Here is a 17,332-nt window from a genome sequence, read left to right on the forward strand (position 1 = left end):
GAGAGATACAAAGTATAAGAGCATAGTCCAGAAAGGCGGCACAGTAGCTAACACGCTGTGGAAATAACAGCGTGCAGTACACAAGGAGAGAGACGCCTGAATAATAAGGACGTATGAAACAAGCAGCTGCAGGTGCATAGAGCCATCTAGTGGACACACTCGATAATTACAGATTATACTGTCATAACCATTAAGAGGCAGGCAGGCAGGCAATGCTGACAATTTTAACTATAGTGGCAATATCCAGGCCGACACCTCACACCCCGATACATGAGAAAGTCAACAGAGAGAAGGTCCTAGAGCTCACCAACAAGATTATTGAGCTGCTGACTAGAGAGGTGACATTGCTGGGAATGCCGGGACATTATACAGTAACGGTATGAAGGGATCTGGGTGATGACTGTATTATTGTGTTGTCAGGTTCCTATAAGATGTCAGGATGTCGCCGTCTATTTCTCCATGGAGGAGTCTGAGTATTTAGAAGGACACAAAGATCTGTACAAGAACGTCATGATGGAGGATCACCAGCCACCAAGTAAAAGACATGACTAAATACACACATCCTCTCACTAGTTATATGTAAGAAATTAATTGTCACCGTATGTTTTGCCTACAGTTAAAGAAGAGAGAAGAACTCCCAGTCCAAATCCTCTACAAGATGAGAGATGTCCCAGTCCTCTTCCTCTACAAAATGAGATATGTCCCAGTCCTCTTCTACTACAGGATGGTTCAGAAGAACATAAAAGCATTCCATATGATGATCAGATAGATGGAAATAAGGTCTCATGAAAGGTTCCCTATGATCTCTAGAAGTGCTGTGAAGATCTTGTGTTCAGTCTTGTTTTATAAACCAGTATTATATGTTATATCCTTGTATAATGTGAAAGGTAGAGATGGCAGGATTACAGCTAACTATAGACCTTGCATGTCGTCTGGATCTTCTCTCACAGTTTTCTGGTCAGTAGAGACTGCTGGTTGGAATAAGGAACCAGCTAGATGCATATATACAGGAGACAAAGCAAAACTTGGTAGGTGTGGATAAATGGACTTTTAGAGCTGCGGTAACCTTAATGAAGTAGGTTCAAACGCTTCTAAATAGAAAATATAACAAAATAACGGATACCGCGCTAATAATCTAAGGCGATCTATAGAGATAGATAGTATTAAGAACCTAAAAATCAACTGAGTAATCTGCTACAAAGTGGATATTAAGCATGCGAAAAAATCAGATGTGAAAAATTCAAATGCGAAAAAACAGATGTTATGAGTCTATGTTTCTCACATGAATTGGCAACCACTTCACTTTGCTGCGCATAGACCAAAAAGTAGTTGTCTCGCATCTATATTCAGCATGCAATGGGCCCGCTATCCGCCTCTAACATATAGTTAGATCACGTTGATAGCAACAGCGACTCGTTCTTAGAAGTCAGAGTTATTATGTAATGCACAATAGTATGCCTCTCCGACAGATGGTTAGATCTTACTGTAAAGCTCCAGTCGTTTGTTCCATACAGGTCGGAATTACCGTGCGATGAACCAGCTATCCGCCACTAACATATAGTCAGATCTCGCTGATAGCACCAGACACCCGTTCTCAAACAAGTCGGGATTATCCTGCAATGGACAATGCTCTCCGTCTCCAACAGGTGCTTGAATCTTGCTGCAAGGAACCAGGTGTTCGTTCCAAACAAATCAGGATTACCTTTTGCAAAGGACAAAAAAGATGGTGCAATACCCTCACGGTTTAGAGGTAAGAAATTTTTTAATCTACTCACAAGCATAAGTTTTCACATGCGTATAAAATACCCGACCCGGGTTTCGCACTTAGCTTCATCAGGGGCTGCGGTATAAATGCCGCCAAAAGTCCACGGGTATTTAACAACCCTTAACCCCGGAACAAGTACGGACTTCCGTTTGTCCAGGCAATATATTAAAACGTCAACAATATACAGATACTAAAATGACTATAATAATACATAGAAATTATCATTAAGATACAATAAATATAGAAAAATTTTAAATGACATTACATCCACAATAACTTAAAACAATATTAAATATACTTAATTTTGACAACTTGCTTGCATAATTAAGAACAAAATTAAGAAAAATTATTTTTATTTATTATTATAGGGGTTCAGGCCATACAGACTGATTTGATGTCCCATTCAATATCATGTCCATGTGGCTGCAACGTATTCATTTCATAAATCCATTGCGCCTCCCTTTTGTTAATTTGTGTGGCGGGATTACCTCCTCGCCAATGGGGTTTTACTAATTCCACACCGCAGAATTTGAGGCCAGCAGGGTCTTTTTGATGGAATTTTTTATAATGTGCAGAAACACTATGTGTTTCTAATCCCTTTCTAATATTTTTAATGTGTTCTGCGACCCGAACTTTTAATTTTCTCAGCGTTCTCCCAATATACTGGAGACCACAAGGGCACTCCAGCATATAGATAACACCCATCGATTCACACAAGATGTTTCCACTGACTTTTTTTTAAATGGATTTCGAGGTAGACACAATATCCTCTTTTTTGCTCAATTTTTTATCATCTCTTGAGCGGTTCCTGCAGCATATGCAGAAACCGCACCAAGTGAAAACATTACGCAATTTGGATGTATTAGAGGACTCTTTGACATAACTATGAACTATGCGGTTTCTGACAGTGGGGGCTCGTCTAAATAAAAAGGGCGTTTTTTTAGGGATGAGTTCTCCTATAATGGGATCATTCAGCAAAACATTCCAATTTTTTTGGATTATATTTTTAATTTGTGGACAATTAATGGAATAAGTGGTTGAGAAGGCGAATTTATATTTTTCTTTATTTTGTATTCTTTGTTCTTCAGACATATTTTCTTTTATACCTGATGTTTCTAACTTAATTTCTTCCTTCTGGTTTTTTAAGACTTCCTTTTTATATCCTTTTTCCACAAATCTATTTACTATGATCTCACTTTGTTCCTCATAATCCTCAATATTGGTACAGTTTCTTTTTATACGTTTTAATTGTCCCTTCGGCACATTACAGATCCATGGTTCATGATGACAACTACTCCTTTCAATGTACCCATTACGGTCAGTGGGTTTGAAATAGGTGTTAGTTTTGATTCTTCTTTCATCCACCTTTATCTCAAGATCCAAAAAATGTATAATCTTTCTACTAACCTCCTGGGTAAATTGAATATTCCACTGATTTGAATTGATTCGAGATATAAATGCTGTTAAACCTATTTCTGTCCCATACCAAATGCCAATGCAATCATCTATATATCTTCTCCAGAGTTGGAGGCTACCACCCTCCGTCTCTTCTCTAATAATCGGGTCAATATGTACATGTTCCCAATAGGACATAAAAAGATTGGCGAAACTGGGTGCGAATTTCGCACCCATCGCCACACCAGACACCTGTAGAAAGTAACTGTTATCATACCAAAAATAATTGTGTCCCAGACAATACTGTATGCAGTCTAGTATAAAGATTTTTTGTTCTTCCCGCATTTGATCATCTCTGTTCAAATAAAATCTTATTGCCTCCATACCTATGTCATTTGGTATGATGGTGTATAGTGAGGTAACATCTAAGGTCATCAAAAAGGCATCTTCAGGAATATTTTCAACTTTTTTCAAGACCTCTAAAATATGTCCTGTGTCCCTTAAATAGGATGGTGTAGTAATCACATACTTTTGTAAAAAAATATCTATATATTCTGACACACGACTAGTTATTGAGTCGATCCCTGAGACTATTGGTCTCCCAGGGGGACGTTCTGCATTTTTGTGTATTTTTGGTAAGTAGTAAATGGTAGGAGTCTTCGGATATATATTATTTAAATATTGATATTCTTTATCATTTAATACTTTTTGCATCAATATCAATATTTAAATAATATATATCCGAAGACTCCTACCATTTACTACTTACCAAAAATACACAAAAATGCAGAACGTCCCCCTGGGAGACCAATAGTCTCAGGGATCGACTCAATAACTAGTCGTGTGTCAGAATATATAGATATTTTTTTACAAAAGTATGTGATTACTACACCATCCTATTTAAGGGACACAGGACATATTTTAGAGGTCTTGAAAAAAGTTGAAAATATTCCTGAAGATGCCTTTTTGATGACCTTAGATGTTACCTCACTATACACCATCATACCAAATGACATAGGTATGGAGGCAATAAGATTTTATTTGAACAGAGATGATCAAATGCGGGAAGAACAAAAAATCTTTAAACTAGACTGCATACAGTATTGTCTGGGACACAATTATTTTTGGTATGATAACAGTTACTTTCTACAGGTGTCTGGTGTGGCGATGGGTGCGAAATTCGCACCCAGTTTCGCCAATCTTTTTATGTCCTATTGGGAACATGTACATATTGACCCGATTATTAGAGAAGAGACGGAGGGTGGTAGCCTCCAACTCTGGAGAAGATATATAGATGATTGCATTGGCATTTGGTATGGGACAGAAATAGGTTTAACAGCATTTATATCTCGAATCAATTCAAATCAGTGGAATATTCAATTTACCCAGGAGGTTAGTAGAAAGATTATACATTTTTTGGATCTTGAGATAAAGGTGGATGAAAGAAGAATCAAAACTAACACCTATTTCAAACCCACTGACCGTAATGGGTACATTGAAAGGAGTAGTTGTCATCATGAACCATGGATCTGTAATGTGCCGAAGGGACAATTAAAACGTATAAAAAGAAACTGTACCAATATTGAGGATTATGAGGAACAAAGTGAGATCATAGTAAATAGATTTGTGGAAAAAGGATATAAAAAGGAAGTCTTAAAAAACCAGAAGGAAGAAATTAAGTTAGAAACATCAGGTATAAAAGAAAATATGTCTGAAGAACAAAGAATACAAAATAAAGAAAAATATAAATTCGCCTTCTCAACCACTTATTCCATTAATTGTCCACAAATTAAAAATATAATCCAAAAAAATTGGAATGTTTTGCTGAATGATCCCATTATAGGAGAACTCATCCCTAAAAAAACGCCCTTTTTATTTAGACGAGCCCCCACTGTCAGAAACCGCATAGTTCATAGTTATGTCAAAGAGTCCTCTAATACATCCAAATTGCGTAATGTTTTCACTTGGTGCGGTTTCTGCATATGCTGCAGGAACCGCTCAAGAGATGATAAAAAATTGAGCAAAAAAGAGGATATTGTGTCTACCTCGAAATCCATTTAAAAAAAAGTCAGTGGAAACATCTTGTGTGAATCGATGGGTGTTATCTATATGCTGGAGTGCCCTTGTGGTCTCCAGTATATTGGGAGAACACTGAGAAAATTAAAAGTTCGGGTCGCAGAACACATTAAAAATATTAGAAAGGGATTAGAAACACATAGTGTTTCTGCACATTATAAAAAATTCCATCAAAAAGACCCTGCTGGCCTCAAATTCTGCGGTGTGGAATTAGTAAAACCCCATTGGCGAGGAGGTAATCCCGCCACACAAATTAACAAAAGGGAGGCGCAATGGATTTATGAAATGAATACGTTGCAGCCACATGGACATGATATTGAATGGGACATCAAATCAGTCTGTATGGCCTGAACCCCTATAATAATAAATAAAAATAATTTTTCTTAATTTTGTTCTTAATTATGCAAGCAAGTTGTCAAAATTAAGTATATTTAATATTGTTTTAAGTTATTGTGGATGTAATGTCATTTAAAATTTTTCTATATTTATTGTATCTTAATGATAATTTCTATGTATTATTATAGTCATTTTAGTATCTGTATATTGTTGACGTTTTAATATATTGCCTGGACAAACGGAAGTCCGTACTTGTTCCGGGGTTAAGGGTTGTTAAATACCCGTGGACTTTTGGCGGCATTTATACCGCAGCCCCTGATGAAGCTAAGTGCGAAACCCGGGTCGGGTATTTTATACGCATGTGAAAACTTATGCTTGTGAGTAGATTAAAAAATTTCTTACCTCTAAACCGTGAGGGTATTGCACCATCTTTTTTGTCCTTTGCAAAAGGTAATCCTGATTTGTTTGGAACGAACACCTGGTTCCTTGCAGCAAGATTCAAGCACCTGTTGGAGACGGAGAGCATTGTCCATTGCAGGATAATCCCGACTTGTTTGAGAACGGGTGTCTGGTGCTATCAGCGAGATCTGACTATATGTTAGTGGCGGATAGCTGGTTCATCGCACGGTAATTCCGACCTGTATGGAACGAACGACTGGAGCTTTACAGTAAGATCTAACCATCTGTCGGAGAGGCATACTATTGTGCATTACATAATAACTCTGACTTCTAAGAACGAGTCGCTGGTGCTATCAACGTGATCTAACTATATGTTAGAGGCGGATAGCGGGTCCACTGCATGCTGAATATAGATGCGAGACAACTACTTTTTGGTCTATGCGCAGCAAAGTGAAGTGGTTGCCAATTCATGTGAGAAACATAGACTCATAACATCTGTTTTTTCGCATTTGAATTTTTCGCATATATACAGGAGACTTGCAGATATTTTTGGGTCAGACAATGAAACATGGCACATGTAGATCCACTGTGTCTCTTGAACACATTTGACATGGTTCTGCTCCAAAGTGTGTTATATAAGTGAACCCCTTTCCTCCACTTTATTCCCTGTATAGGGATCTGGACTTTGTTGCAGGGGAACCATTAGGCTGCTGCACTTGAAGTAGTTTCTGTACAAGTGACTGGTGACCCACGTGGTCAGGAAAGGCAGAATACATGCAGTCCGATAAATGGTCCATTGTCAGGGCAAGCAGCTCAGGAACAGAATAGAGATCAGGCAAGGGTCAGGTCAGGCAGCAAAGGGTCAATCTAGAAGTCAGGCAGAAGTCTGTACACAGAACAAGCTTTGCATGAAACTAGCATACTAGAACCTACTGATCAGGCGCCTTTCCATGGCTTGTAGAGATCAGAGTGCGTGCATGCCGGCCCTATAAGAGCCAGAGATAGTGTGTGCACACATGACCTATGGGCAGAGAAGGTCATTATCGGCAGGAAGCAGGCCTCAGCTTGTGTGGGAGGACAGCGTTATTCCAGCAGCCGGGACCACTGGGAAGGGAGAGAGGGATGTCTGTGGGACTGGACCACTGGAGCCCTAAAGCTATGGAGCAGGTAAACCAGGCAGCAGGCGTGCCCACCAGCAGGAAGGAGAGGAGCTATAGGCATGGACCGCTGCCATAGCAGATAACTCTGCTGTCATTTCATCACTTTTTGTCATTGTAATTAATGATCTTTTTGGTCACATCAAACCTTCCACACGACTTCTCCATCAGTCTGCTGACTTTTACAATTTCTGTTTCACAGCTTTTAAATCTGGGTAAAGATCTGACCAATATTAAGGCTGAAGATACATATGTGAGGGGTGATGGGCAGATCATAGAGGACATTCCCACCGATAACCACCCAGGTGAGTAGTAACCACTACATAAAGCAGAGAAGACTCAGTAGTAGTGGCAGTTTTGGGGTCACATATTGTACTTTCTGACAGGTTTTCCTTTATTAGCACACAATTGTTACCGATACTAGGTGTCCCACAGTATTGATCAGAAGTTTGGGGTTTTCACCCATTCTTCTAACTTCTATGAACCCTCTTTCCGTAGTACTTAGAGGCTTTACCAACACTTCTACATTTTTGGGAATAGGAAAAGCCTTATGGTAGAGCAGAAATAGAAAAGAGCTGAAATAAAAAAGCCACCAATGAACAGTAGCAGCCGCCTGTCTGACCATAAAGATTTCACAATGTTCTGCCCTAAAGAAGTAATCAGAGGAGGACAAATCCCCAGTGGTCAGTGACAGCTTGCCGGCCATTCTGCTCCCCCCTTCCTGCTAAAGACTTCAATGCTATACCCCACTCTCCCCAGGGGCTCTGACCAATCCCTGTATATGGGGCCCCAAAATATCTCATGGCAGCTGTCAACTCTTTCACGCCCGGTGACATACATGTACGTCATCGGGTATGTGTTTAAACATGGCGCCCACTCCTGCCTGCTGCTATTTTTAAGAGACACCCGCGACTGATGTCCGCAACCTACAGTAATGCCGATCGCGGACATTTAACCGCTCAGATGCTGTTGTCAATCCTGACCACGGCACCTGAGCGTGCTGAAAACCAAAAGCGAAAGCTTGTGTGCAGCAGCCCGTGTGCATTGGAGTCTATGATGATAGCAATCAGATGATTGATTGTTATAATTCCCTATGGGAACTATAAAAAAGTGTAAAAAAATATAAAAAATACAGATAAAAAAATTCAAATCACCCCCTTTTCTCAAAATAAAAAAGAACTAAAATAAAATACACATCATGGGTGTCACGAAGTGCGAAAACGTCCATAGTATTATTTTTTAAATACGCACCCCTGAATGGTATCAATTAAAAGTTCAGATCTCCCCGCTAAAAATTAGTACATATAATTACAAAAAAGTTATACTACAAGAAAATTTAGACTAGCATATTCATAGTCACAGGTGCATATCCATAAAGCAAACATGGTTGATAAAAAAAAAAATGGCTGCACAACATTTCACATACAAACAATAGAGCTGAGAAAATGGGGATCATTCTAAATTAAAGTGCTATCAGCAAAGACTGAGGCAACCCTAACCACCTTCTACAGTCCCTCTTGAGTCTGAGATGCAAGAAGAAGATATTCAAACATCTTCCAGATATGAGGACGCAGAGAACAGTGAGCACATGGATGGTATACAAAGAAAGGAGGGAGTCCTTGTTGGAGAAAGCAGAACTACTGGAACAGAGCACACAAATAACGATACAACCACAGCAATGTGTAGCAACAATACCTAACAAGGGTCTATAAATGATTTAACCATATCTTTACTGGAAGCCACAAACAGTCTAATTGGAAGATTGGCCTCATTGAAGGGAGGATTAGGGAAATCTCAGAGGTCTGACTCATTTGCATCTTGCAAAGAGATTGAGCAGAATGTACCGGATATCAAAGAGCAAAGATTTGATGAAGGGGCAACAAATGGGCCTCCAGGGTCACTAATAATGGAAACAGAACAGAGCAATAGAACCAGTGACATTGATAAAAATGGAAATAGAACTGTCATGGGCATTTCAACAAAGAACACTGAATACTATCAAGCCGTAAATGATGAAAGCATGAACAATCCACCAATACCAGAGACAAGTGTTGATGAAGAATTTAAACAATCAGCAAGATGTGAAGAAACCAAAGTAGAGTGTAGTGAGGTGGTGTTCTCCATTACAAGCAACGTTATCCAAAGTAATCTAAACCTAGAAGAACATTGTCAAGTGCGGAAAAACACACAGCTCCAGATTTCTACCCGATCTGTGGAGACTTCTCATCGGACAGGCAACACAGAAACAACACAGATGCAATTCTAAAATTAAACACAAATATTCCAAGAAGAGATAAATCTGAAAGCACAGGCATCCTTTGAAGATAATATGTGTGAGATGCATAAGATTAAGTTAGACTCTGTTAACAGTGAACCCACAGCAAGTAAAAGAAAATAATGAAGATATGATTGTAGACTTGATAAAACAAAATGAGAATCAGTTGAATGAAACAATCCACCAGGAACCTGATAGAAAGAAGAAGGAGCAGGTAGGTGGTGCAGAAATGAAAGATTTTGAGGACATGCAAACTCTGAGGAGTTATATAAGGAATGGTGTAATAAAAAGGAAAAAGAAGGATGCAGAAGAACGAGAAGAGGAAAAGCAGAACAGTGAGAATAAAACACAATCTATTGAGAAAAATCATGATCAACTAAACAGACCTGGGCCAACAACATCTTCAGATATGTGTCAAGGAACAGGATCTGAAAGCACTGACCTACATCAGCTGAAACAAAGTCCTTGGGTAAAGTTCTGGGAGGTGGCCAACAAGGCTATGGAAGTAGCCGCAGTGAGTGCCATCCAGAGCAGCAACTTTTTTGGTCACATGGCTCAAGTGCCAGCTAATGGTGTTCTGGTGAGGAATGAGAAACAGCTGTCATGTCCGTCACATCCCTTTGATGATGCAAAAGTGATATCATCCACTCTGAAGAATATCTCAGAGACAAGTCATGGGACAAAGAAGCAGGAATATGCAGTGAGCAGTTACCTCCCACAGATCTGCTCTCGGCCGCCTGGTCAGGCAATACTTCAGAGGGAGAAAGTGTTAATCCGCCTGTCTCTCAGGGAGCAGCAGGAAGCCATCCAGAGACTGACGGATTTGCAGAGAGAGGCGGAGTTAAAATGGGCCAGTGACAGGAGAAGACAGATGCTAAGGTTTCAAGAACGGCTTTGCATAGCCCAGAACCAAAAATCTGAGTTGGACTTGGATCGTATGAACATTACACAAAGAAGATCTCCAAAGATGTCCCCAGAGCCTTCAGCAGAGGGGGATGTAGAGCGACAAAAGTCAGCAGTGAAGGAGCATCTGGAGAAGGTGAAACGTGAACGCACATACATCATGCAAACTAAAAGAGACAGAAACATGACCAGTTTCATAGAGTTGCTGGATCCTGTACTGACTGGGAAAAAGCGAGAGGACAGTGGATCAGACCTGAAAGGAGTAGAGAGGCTATGAGGTGCCGGTCTGACCTGCTTTTGGATCTTGACCTACCTGCTGATTACATACAGTATATTTGAATTGGACTTGCTTCTTTGGACACATCAAGGCAATGTGAAATGCTACATTCAGCGTGAGACAAGCAGTTTAGTATTATGGTTAGACTGTAACATGGAATGAGATTTTTTTGAGTGGTTAATAAGATAAAAATGTCAGTGGAAAAAAATATGTGAAACATGTTTAAAAAATTCTTAGCACTCAATATAAAAATATGATGCATGAAATGAGATATTGAAAATATCACACCATAGACAATGGAAATTCAGCTCTGCCTGGCCTGTAAGCAGTACATTATCATGATTGCTGTATTTTTCACTTTTACTTACTGTGTATCTAAATGTATCTGTCAGCAAATCAAGACATTGGTTTGCATCAAAAAAATAAAATAAAAAAGTGGTATCATACCTACTATGAATGGAAAAATAGAAGCTCTTAGCGCACAGTTTTGAACAAACGTGTGTCGGGCCCATCTACCAGGCGTCAAGGTGGCTTCCGCAGATGGGTACCTAACACTAATATACCGCCTCTCTTGGACTTACCTAAGCCTACAATTTTCAGGGCAGTGTAGGAACCAGCTACATTCATACTCTGCTCAGAAGCCCCAGGCAGATGGGCGTTGCTCAGTCTAAAAGAGGTTCTACCCTCAATATATACTACAAGAAAATTTAGACTAGCACATTCATATTCATAGTCACAGGTGCATATCCATAAAGCAAACATGGTTAATAAAAAAATGGCTGCACAACATTTCACATACAAACAATAGAGCTGAGAAATGAGGATCATTCTAAATTAAAGTGGTATTATACCTACTATAAATGGAAAAATAGAAGCTCTTTGCACACATTTTTTATCAAAAGATGTGTCGGACCCATCTACCAGGCATGGCGCCTCTTTTCTCAGCTCTATTGTTTGTATGTGAAATGTTGTGCAGCCATTTTTTTTATCTACAAAAAAGTTGTAGGGGTCCAAATATGGCGACCATAAAATAAAACAGATTTTTTCCCCCCACTTTTTAATTTTTTTTGTCACTATCAAAACGCAAGAAGAACTATACATATAAGGTATCACAAGATTCGAACTGACCTGTAGAATAAAAGTATCCAGTCAGTTTTATCGTACATCAAGCGTTGTAATTAAAAAACCCGGAAAACTGTGGTGGAATTGCTTTTTTTTTTGCAATTTCACCCCATTTGAAATTGTTTTCCCACTACATCATATGCAATATTAAATGGTGGCGTTGGAAAGTACAACTTGTCCCGCAAAAAACAAGCCCTCGTATGGCTATGTGAACAGACAAATAAAAAAGTTATGGCTCTGGGAAAGCAGGGAGCGCAAAACGAAAACAAAAAAAAATAACTCTGGGCTTGAAAGGGTAAATGGTCCCTTGTTGACACCTCAGAGAACAGTCACAGTCCTGGTCTGACAACATATAGGATTATTGTCTGTGCAGAGAGGTTTTATAGGGGAGCAGTTCTCTATTTGCCTTACACCGTGTGTTATCGGGTTCTAGACACAAATTGTAAACCCGGTGGTGTCCTAGTATCACACCCAAACAGGGAGGGGGGGGGGGGATTGTGTAATCAATATTGGAGCCACCTATAGACTGCATCTAGTAGTTCAAAAAGTAATAAATTCTTCTCTAAATGTTGGTTTGCATGTCCCTGTTGTACAAGCTGCCAGCTTTCAGAAACAGGTTTTGTTAAATTTGACCATCAGGTTGTTTGTAGGAAAAATTCATTTTTAAAATGTTCCTTATGTTATCAAATATAGCTCAGGTAGTCACTGGGGCGTACCACTGGATGAGGCGAGACACAGCGTCATCTCCTCTATCCTGCCCAGCTTACTCTCACAGAGCTCTGCTGGCCTCTTGATGTTAACACCTGGCAATGCGAAATCTCGCACAGCAGAAGACATTAGCAGGGATCTTGACATCTGCTGACTGTGGTCCCAGCATCTCCTGAGGTTGAAGCCGGGGTGTATACATATCTGCGCGCTTCACGTGTCAGGATCCTGGTGCCGGAATGAGGTCTTCTGTGTCTTCGTGAGATTTCTCACTGCCAGGAGCTGACATCAGGAAGCCAGCGGAGGTCTGCAAGAGCAAACTGGGCAGGATAGAGGAGGTGACTCCTTTACTCGCCTCATCCAGCGGTACGCCCCAGTGACTGTTTGATGACATCAGGTACATTTTAAAAGTGGGTTTTTCCTACAAACAACCTGATTGGTTTTGCTGAATATGACAATTTACAGAAAGTTGGCAGCTTGAACAGTGGGGGACATGTAAAGACTGAGCTCCATAGGCCACTTCTAGTGGCAGGTTCCCTTTAATGGCTTTTTAATAATGGCCGCCCTTTATTTGCATCAAAACAGTTATAAACCATTTTCACTGGAATAATAAAAGTTAAGTTTTCATGCAAACCAACATTCAGGGAAGAATTACTACTGGGTGCAGTCTATAGGTGGCTGCAATATTCATTACACAATTTCCCCCTACCGGATTGGGTGTGAAACCCAGGACACCACCGGTGTAGGATTTATGTCTAGAACCCCGATAACACACGGTGTAAGGAAGAATGTGAATTATACAAATTACTTGAATGTGGATATGACAGCTTCACCAATCTCTGGACTCATGGATTATTCAATTTTGTATTGTTTGTTCATTTTTTGGCCCCCTGTTTGAGTTTTATTTTTCTTTGTTTAATGAAGGACCTCAACAGAGGACTGCATCTGATATTCTAAGTTGATAATATGATGGTAATAGCGGAGGTGGACATCGTGCTTGCTCTGCCCTCCCTTTTCATGGGATGGTGGGGGAGTGATTATCTGTCTTTTCTCTGCTGTCCCCTTTCCCTTATTGGGGTCACCATTTTATTTTTTATTTTTTTTTAAACTTATTTTTATTGAAGTGGAAAAATGCAGACAATACATATCATACAGACGTTGATGTCCAAAGAAGTAAGATACATTGCACAAGCAAGAAACATTGATCGTCTCACAACATTTTTCCATTCCACTCATTTTAACTTTTCTCCCCTCCCCTCCCCAGCCCGCCACCCCCCCATCCCAGAACCCCCCTCCCCCATCCCAGAACCCCCCTCCCCCATCCCTGAACCCCCCTCCCCCATCCCTGAACCCCCCCCCCATCCCCCCAACCCCAAAAACACTGATTTGATTGCCTTACATGAAAAAGCCTATCTTATCACATACTTTCCGGTTTAAGCCTCCAGTAATCCCAACTTATTAGCCAGTTGCGCTTCCAGGTACCATTTGGTCAGCTTGAACGGGCGCATAAGCTCCTCAATTTCCCCCCGTGACAACAGCTTCTCAATGAAGCACCTCCATTTTTTAAAAAACTTTTCAATCATACGTTCCTTATCTTGCTCCACCTCAAGTCTTTCCAGATAAAGGACAGCCTTCATCGTGCCCAATACCTCCTCCCAAGACGGCACTGACCCTTCCAACCAATGTCTCAAAAGAGTTTTCTTCACAGACATCAACATAAGATGTACCCCTCCTTTGGTGACTACTGTACCCATTTCCTCATTCTGATTCAAGGGTATATAATGGAAAATACACTGTTGAGGTGTCAATCCCACCGTTTCCCCCCAGAACTCCTTTATTGTGTCTATTGATTTCTGCCACAAGGGTCTCACTTTCGGGCACTCCCACATGGCATGTAACAATCCGGCACTTTGGAGATTGCACTTGGGGCAGTTCCGCAGATAATGAGCAGGGGCGTCACGATACGACAGGTTGAAGGCATATGTTGCCCTATGCATGAGTCTTAGCTGCGACTCTCTCCACAGCTCATTATATGTGGCCCGCCTTACCAATTCAAACCCCACTCTCATTTTTTTTGCAATATTCTGATCCACCAATTCCCTCTCCCAAAGCTTGTACGCCCCTTTCACCAGCCCTATCGTTTGAATGTTGTGAAGCCTACTGTGCAGTTCCGACAGGGACATGTGGGAACCACTATTGCCCAACAGAGCCGCAAACCAGGCCAGGTTCTCCACATCTCCCAAGGAACTCGCCTGAGTTTTACAATAACTCCTGATCTGATGGTAAGGAAGATACTGTGCGTCTGGCATGTCATACTTTCTTTTAAGCTGGTCCCACGACAACCATTGGACCGTGTTTTCCAACAATAGATCACTAAGTTTCACGATGTTCTTGTTCCTCCATACTTGAAACAGAGCATTCTCCCTGCCCTGGGGGAAGGCCGGGAGTGACCACAGCAGCATTCTAGGAGAAATGTAACACGGGAGCCCGTAAATCTTTCTAATGGCCTTCCACGCCACTATGGTATCCCTTAACAAAACGGCTTGCTTAATCGACGCCGGGATGTCCCTGAGCCTGGAATGCAGTAGAGCCTCTAAATTTTCCCTGCCAGCAAGTTCTTTCTCGAGCCAAGTCGCCGAGTAGAAAGCAGTATCCCATACCCAATCTCGCGCGTGCCTAAACAGCGCCGCCAGATTATAGTGGCGGATATCAGGAAGCTGCAACCCCCCTTCATCCCGTAGCATAGTCAGCTTGGCATAGGCGATACGCGGTCGTTTGGTCTTCCACAGGAAGCGGTTAAATGCCCGCCGCATCCTCACCACATCCACATGTTTCAGTAACAGAGGTATCATTTGAAGCGGGTAAAGCAATTTCGGGAAGCTCATCATCTTGATTAAGTGGGCTCTACCACAGAGAGACAAGGGCAGATCCCGCCACCTTTCTAACTCAGATTCTATTTTCAAGAAAAGAGGGGGATAGTTCAGGGTATACAGCGAGCTCGGGGTGCGACCGATCTTGATGCCCAGATAAGTTATATAATCTTTCCGAATCTCCACCCCACTCATCGTGCAGGCCCCCAATTGCGGTGTTCGCCCCAAAAACAATAGTTGACTTTTGTCTACATTGACCCTATAACCCGTTACTTTCCCATAAGCGCTTAATGCCTCCAACACCTTCCCCAACTGGGCCTCTGGAGCCCCCATATACAGCAGGATGTCGTCCGCAAAACAGCTAACTTTCAGCACCTTACCCCCTATTCTGATTCCGTCAAATAAATCCGAATGAGTCAGCCACCTCGCCAAAGGTTCCATCGCCAAATTAAAGAGCAACGGAGACAGGGGGCAGCCCTGACGGGTTCCCTTGCCCAGTACTATAGACCTGGATAGGAAGCCGGGTATGTTTACTCTCGCCTGAGGAACCTCATACAGCGCCCCTAGGTAATTCCTAAAATGACCCATGACGTTGAACCTGTCCAGCACCATGTCCAGCCATTGCCAGTTGACATTGTCAAAAAACTTTTCGGCATCAATCGCAAGCAACGCCGGACATGGTGCTGTTTTCACCTCCCCACTCGCATGCAGACTAGCTAATACTTTGCGAATATTTGTAACCGCCGACCTCCCCTTCATGAACCCCACTTGATGAGGGCCAATCAGTTCAGGTACACATTGCGCCAACCTGGTGGCTAAGAGTTTGGACAGGATCTTGACATCCTGGTTTATCAAAGAAATAGGCCTATACGCACTCGGCAGGTTCAAGTCCCTCCCCGGTTTCGGGAGGACCTTAATATATGCCATCTTGCCCGAATCAGGTAGGCTCCCCCCCAGCATAACGCTATTAAACAATTTGGTCAGGGTCGGGACCAATTCTTGGTTCATTGACTTATAAAATTCCGCAGGATACCCGTCTGGACCCGGCGCCTTACAGTTCGAGAGGGATTTTATGGTCGCCCCAACTTCCTCTTCCGTAATTTCCCCATTTAAGGCCTCTAACCGTTCCTCCGGTAATCGTGGCAAGTCAATTTTATCCAGAATACTTCTAGCTTCCGCAGGATCAAACGGATCCCTAGAATAGAGGGCCTGATAAAATTCTCCCAGGATATCTACCATCTCTTTCGGTTGGGTGCATAACCTTCCTGTTCTATCTTTCAGAGGATGCAGCATAGATTGTGCAGTGAAGGGGCGTGTTAAATTGGCTAACAAACGACCCGCCTTATTACCGAAGCGAAAAAATTTCGCCTTCTGATAGTCCCCCGTCCATTTTTCCCTCGTTTCCTGGCAATAATCGAAGTTGTGTTTAGCCGTCACCCAGGCCAATTTGTTGGGGTTTGTGGGATTCTGCAAAAATCGGGTATAGGCTTCCCGCACCTCCATCGTGGCTTGGTCATACCGCTCTCTCGCCTCGCGCTTCTTCCCTACTGTATACGACATAATCCGACCCCTCAGTACCGCCTTAGCCGCGTCCCAGAATAAGCGCTGATTGGCCGCATGCTCCGCATTATCCTGTGCATACTCCCACCACCATCCTTTTACTTTGTCAGTGAACTCCTTATCTCTTAACCGATGCTGCGGCATCCGCCAGATAAAATCCTGTCCCCTAGGGACTGCGTCCCTGAGCTCCATAACCACTGGGGCATGGTCCGAGATTAACAGATCGGCAATTTCCACCTTTTTCACTTTAGACAACAAGACTGTTGACGCTAATAGGTAGTCAATCCTGGACCATGACCCCTGGGCATGAGAGAAATGGGTATACTCGCGGTCTTCCGGATGGTAGTACCGCCATGTGTCATGCAGCCCCGTATTTTGCAGTAACGGAAGCAGCGTCTGACTTCTCTGCCGTTTATTTGCGTTTGCAAATGTCCCCCGCTTTCTGTCCTCCTGTTCACTATGTACCCTATTAAAGTCGCCCGCTACCAGCAG

General features: G+C 41.9%; 1 protein-coding gene across 1 annotated transcript in view; it reads left to right on the forward strand.

The window, feature by feature from the left end:
• Positions 1-508: 508 nt before the first annotated feature.
• LOC122934326 (zinc finger protein 850-like) overlaps positions 509-17,332 on the forward strand; it is a 42,936-nt gene continuing 26,112 nt past the window's right edge. Inside the window, exons 1-2 of the mRNA XM_044289707.1 lie at positions 509-780; positions 7,331-7,433. The gene's annotated coding sequence lies outside the window, so the exon portion shown is untranslated. The remainder of the gene's footprint in view (positions 781-7,330; positions 7,434-17,332) is intronic.

This window comes from Bufo gargarizans, chromosome 4, assembly GCF_014858855.1.
Source record: "Bufo gargarizans isolate SCDJY-AF-19 chromosome 4, ASM1485885v1, whole genome shotgun sequence".
NCBI lineage: Eukaryota > Metazoa > Chordata > Amphibia > Anura > Bufonidae > Bufo > Bufo gargarizans.